The sequence below is a fragment of the Myxine glutinosa genome, chromosome 12 (genome assembly GCF_964187855.1).
Source record: "Myxine glutinosa chromosome 12, kmMyxGlut1.1, whole genome shotgun sequence".
Taxonomy (NCBI): domain Eukaryota; kingdom Metazoa; phylum Chordata; class Myxini; order Myxiniformes; family Myxinidae; genus Myxine; species Myxine glutinosa.
Window position 1 is genome coordinate 36,493,416 of NC_136272.1, and position 5,776 is coordinate 36,499,191.

Below are 5,776 nucleotides of genomic sequence, written 5' to 3' on the forward strand. Positions count from 1 at the left end.
GAGTGAACAGGGGAATGAAATAAGGGAGATAAATGAACAATTGGAGGTGAATGGGGAGTGTCAAGATGTAAATAGGGGAGAATCAAATTTAAATGGGGAATGTTTGTTACATGAAGGCCTGGAAGGTTATCGGGGCGGAGTGGATGCCACAACACATCAACAGTGGGATTAATTTGGAATTGTGCAGCACAAGGGCAGTTGTGCAGAGCAACAGGGGGTAGAGGTATTGGGGGTCCGTGTAACGGAAATGGACCGGGTATCTATTGATGAAGGCCTGTGGGGTAGAGTCCCTGTATATAGAGAGTTGTGTCAACTCAAATTTGGACGCCATTTTGTGTCTAAGTGTGTCGGATTAGATATACATGTACATTCGCGATATGGGGTGATATATTCTAAACCTGCTAAAAAAAAATTTACTACACATATTTAGTCTTATTATTACATACAGGTGATATTTGTTTTGTCAAAAACTCAGCTATTGCCGTGAAAAAGAGCTGTGTGGTGATATTAAAAGTGGTATGGCAATGCATATTACAAGCCAACACTGCATATAAGAGCTAACATTATAAGTAAGACAAACCAATGCTGTCGTTCTCTGAATTTTAATAACTTTTAGAAAGGAGTGTGGGCATATCCAATATTTTTTAAAGGGTGCCGAGAGCAATTCCGGTGTAGGACTTCCAGCCGACATATAGTCTAACACACTTAAAACAAATTCTGTACGTGGTATTGCCATATTTCTATAGTGTACAACTTTAGTTTTATCGACATTTCTATTCAATTTCCATTGTAATGATTTAACAAGCTGCAAGTCAGCTTCTGTCTCTGACATAAGGAAAACGTCATCGGCATCTAGTAAGATTGAAACGTTCATTTATTACTACACCCTTGCCCAGAACTCTGATGGATATTGCCTGATCGATTAATATGTTTCATAGCTGGCGACTTAATTAACACTGTCTTAATTTTCGACTGCGCCAAGCCGTAATTAAACAGAGAAAAAACTTTTTAAAATACCCGCAGTGTCCACGGTTCGTCGAGTCGAACAGATATGGAAAAGCACAGATAAGACGTCGTATTCACCATAACTTGTTTAATTTCACCAGGAACACGATGAGGCCAACACAGTAAACATTTAGTACAAAACTTGGTTCATACATTCAGTATGACAAAACCCGCAGACTACCCAACCGCAGACCAGGCAATGTCACTGTACCGGGACATTTCATCAATCAATGACAATATGCGGTCCGCTAGGACTACCCGAAAAAAATTGAGCAGGGTTCTTCCCACGGAAATGCATTTTTGGTCAGCTCCTTGAAGATTATAAACAAACACAAATCACTTCCCTTTAAAAGGGTTTTCAACGGACAGACAACCAAAAAAAAACTGAGCAGATAGAATTGCTTTTGACCATCGATCATCAAGCAGCGTGGGCCTACCTGGCAGAGTTTCGAGGAGTCGATCGCTTTCCAGCTCTTTCGTCTGACTTTCGCTTCCCAAATTTGTCTTCTGACTTTATCACTTGGAAATCTATACATCTTATATTTCCCAGATTGGTTTGAACAACCAAAAGCAGAACAACCAGTCATTTTGTTTGGCAATAAACAACATTCCCGTACCAAGCTGACGTTCACGCACGGTGAAGTTAGACACAAAATGGCGCCACAAAATCACATGCCCAGAAATCTCGGGTCAGCGCATGGCGCAACTCTCTTTATACAGGGACTCTACTGTGGGGACCGCAAATGACTGATGGGGATGAGAATGATTTGATCCAGCGGCTGAATACCTGTGACAGTCCCATGGAGGAAAAGGTTGACCAGGTCCAAGGGAGCGTGGGGGATGAGGTGAGTTGGTCCAAGGAGAAGACTGAAGTGACCGAGGGGACCCTCACCATGCACAACAATTTGGTACAGGAGGCTGCGAAATTGCATTCCCAGCAGGGGGAGTGTTTTGGCTCCGAGCTGGATTTGGATACGGAAGAGTCGGAAAATAGAGCATCGGAGGAACTGGTCCCCGTAGGGAATGTGGAGCAGCTGCAGGAAGGGGTAGAACAACCCGAGGAAAGGGTTGTCACCTGTAGCTGTGGTTGTTGGATACCTGGGGCCAAATTTTTTTGAAGAAAATCTAAAATTAAATTGAAATGGGAATTTGATTTGGAACAGCCTTGGTGTGAGTTGGTCCCTTTGCCACAGGATTTGGACTGGGAGAGGTCATTGGGGATGGCCTCGGGGAAAACCTGCCCCTTTCAAACTTTGGGTATGCCAGCCAGCTGGGTGGGCTGTGCTGGCGAGATTTGGACGTGGGGTCCGACCATGGATGTCGTGGTATGACCTGGGCCCCACAGGGGGTCTGGTGGAGTGTGGCACTCCTTGTCCATCGGGCTGCTGCCCGAGCGTGTGTCTCGGGCCGGCAGGGTCACTAGACCCTGGTGGGGGTTAAGACATCCGGGGGTCCGCGGTGGTTTCTCAGGTACCTGGGATGGTGTATAATGAGGACCATGAGGGGGAGATGTTGTAGGTCGTGCTTTCGTAGTGGCACAACGTATGGCCAACATGGGCCTGATGTGGTGACCGCCCGGGCATGCGGCCTGACAGCCTCTCCCTGAGACTCTGGAACAGCCAGCATGTGGTGACCTGCCATGCTGTGCTGGTCTATGGATGCGGGTCGAACCGCATGGACAGAGATGAAGTATAGCCCACCGGACAACCATTGGGGCATCTGTGGAACATGATGGTGTGAGAGTGGTCTTCCACAGATGTTCTGATATGATTTGTGGACTCTCGGCTTGGGAAGAAAGCCATGGGATTGTTGAATCGGGAGATTGTAACGAGTTGAGCATATGGACCATGCTCGGCTGGCATGTGTACGGAAAAGCATCCTTCTTTGGTGAGATTAATAAAATGTGAAAAATATTTGGCACGGGTAATCTGAGGGTAGATGCAAGTTTAAGGGTGAATTTTGTGATGCCATGGTGGACACTGCACAGTGGCACCATTATTGATCCAGGTGTGCTAGACCAAAGTGTTGGAGGCTGGAATAAAAATTGATAGGTTAGCAGGACACAGCCTTCAACTGGTTACAGGGGCGACTGTGCCGATATTTGGGACGCGGGGTTGTGGTGATTTAGTTGGGTAATCTGGAGGTCAACGTGGTGCTGTGCGTGTCTGAGGTGTGTGGACCATGTGTTCTGGAGGAGCCTCCTGGTGGAGCATGGCTGTCGACTAGACCTTGGCATGGTCAAGTGTGGGTGGGCACTGGGGGCTGCAGTTGTGTGGACTGGGGGATGTGGGCAGTGCAGGTGACGTGATTTGGATGCCATGCACTGCGACCGCTGCCCCCAGGGGCGAGGTTTGTGGGTGTGGTAGTGTTGGCAGCAGGTGCTCACCACATTGGCCAGCTGGGGCTAGTGTGGCCGTGTTCCTTACAGGGGGGCCGAAGGTTGGATGGTGGGTCGCACCCTTATGGACACTCATGGGCCATGTTAACGTTTTGACTGCACAGATTGTCCCAATGGCCCTTGCACGGTGGAGGTGCGGAGCTGTCGTAGCCAAGTGTAGTAGTTTGGTACAGTTCACCGTTGGAGGCGGATCCACATACCTGCCAGTACCATGGGGCAAAAGGCAATTTGGTGAGTTTGGCAGGCCCAATGGGATAAATTTTGGGATTTTGAGGGTGGATGGCACTTTGGACCCGACCAACCTGCAACTACCTGCACTTGAGGTAAATGCTTGGATGTGTACTGTCCCAGGCTTCAGGACTTGCTATGTAAATTGGGGACATGTAATTTGGAGAAGGGGGCGGGTGAGAGTGATGACTAGTGATGGGCGTAATCGATTAAACGTAATCGATTACTTTGATTACTGTTAAGAATGGTGGAGTAATCGATTACTTCATGAGTAGTCGGTTACTTGGATGATTCGATGGTCGCCGATGTCCTCGTGATTGACAGATTCCAAATTCTATTAAATTATTATAAAAGCTATTAAATTATTATATAATTATATTATTATAAAAGCTCCCAGTCTTTTCACCCATAGCCTACTTCCTTGTGTAAATCTCAACTCAAAAAAAAAAAAAAAAAAAAAAAAAAAAAACATTTCCTTATCTGTTCTCATTCGTTTATTCATTCTTATTCGTTCGTTCGTTCTTCGACCACGTGTTTCTCCCCCATTTCCCCAGATAGTTTTCACTCATTAACCTTCAATGTTTACACTTTCCCCTCAAGTTATGTATTCCGTCATATTTTATAACACCTTTTTCTTCTTCTTTAAAAGGCTGCTTTCGACTTGCTCACCAAATAAATTCATCCCAAAAAAAATATCCATCTCCTATAGTGCCTTTTTTCTACATTCCCTAAACTCTCCTGCACTCCATCCTCCATCCAGCGTCCTTAAACGTATTTTTAACTCGAAGGTCACAAGAAACTCATTTTGCAATAAATGTTCGTTTCCCATAAATCGTACACTTTCAAAAATCCAATCTCACCCCTCCCCTCCAAATCTTCCCCATAACCCCTCCCCTCCAAATCTTCCCCATCACCCCTCCCCTCCAAATCTTTCCCATCACCCATCCCTTTCAAATCTCCCCCCTTGTCCCCTCCCTCCTAAACTACCCCCTCACCCCTCCCCGCCAAGACGCCCCCTCGCCCCTCCCCTCCTAGACTCCTGCCTCACCCCTCCCCTCCAAATCTCCCCCATATCCCATCCCTTTCAAATCCCTCCCCTTGTCCCTTCCCTCCCAAACTCCCCCCTCACCCCTCCCCTTCAAATCTCCCCACCCTCATTGCTTCTCAATTTCCCCCCTCTCACTCCCCCTCCTCAAAGCGTCCTCCCCGCTTCTTCCCCCTTCAAACTCTCACCTCCATCTCCCCCAACCTTCTGCCTCGCTCTTCCCCCTCCTCAAATAACACCTCATTGTGGCTCACCCAATCACCATCAAACCTTTTGTCCGCCCCATCCTTCCCTTTCTCCGAGCTATTCTGAAATCTCTGACACACCTTCAACAGCTCTCCCTACCTCTTCCACCTCTTCCACATCTTACCCTACCCCTCCTCCCCCCTGTTCTGTATCTGATGCTCCCCCTTCCTCTTCATTAACGGTATGGACCTCAAACATCCGGGGCCTTCGTTCAAACTTAACTGATCTCTCCATACAGGTTGCTTCTGTCAAACCAGACGTGATCTGCTTAACAGAAACTTTCCTCCTTTATGATGTCTCTGATTCCATAGTATCTCTCCCGGGCTACTCCCTCCTCCGGTATGATAGACCTGAGCCTCGTCCTGGAGGCGGGGTTGCTATCTTTATCAAAAACTCTCTTCCTCACTCGCCCTGCACTGCACTCTCTCCACCTCACCCCCAGGAATACCTCTGGCTACGGCTTCCCCTTCGCTCCCACCTCTTGTTCATATGTGTGTTGTACCATCCACCAAACAGTGATGACTCCATCTACATCTCGCTGTCTGATGATATGGACCAACTTCTATCTACTCATCCCAACTCTCTCTTCCTCATATGTGGTGATTTCAACTGTCATCATGCCAGTTGGCTGGGTGTGGGTACCTCTCTCACCAGCCATGGCTCCTCAGCAAAGGACTTCTGCGACTCACTGGGACTGACACAATCTGTCAATTTCCCGACCCGGATCTCAGTCAATGGAACATCTTCTCTTCTGGACTTGGTTATGACTAACTTCCCTGAAAATGTCTGCTGCTCTTCTTCTGCTCCGATCGGATCATCTGATCATGTCCTTGTTAAAGTGGACATCTCTCTGA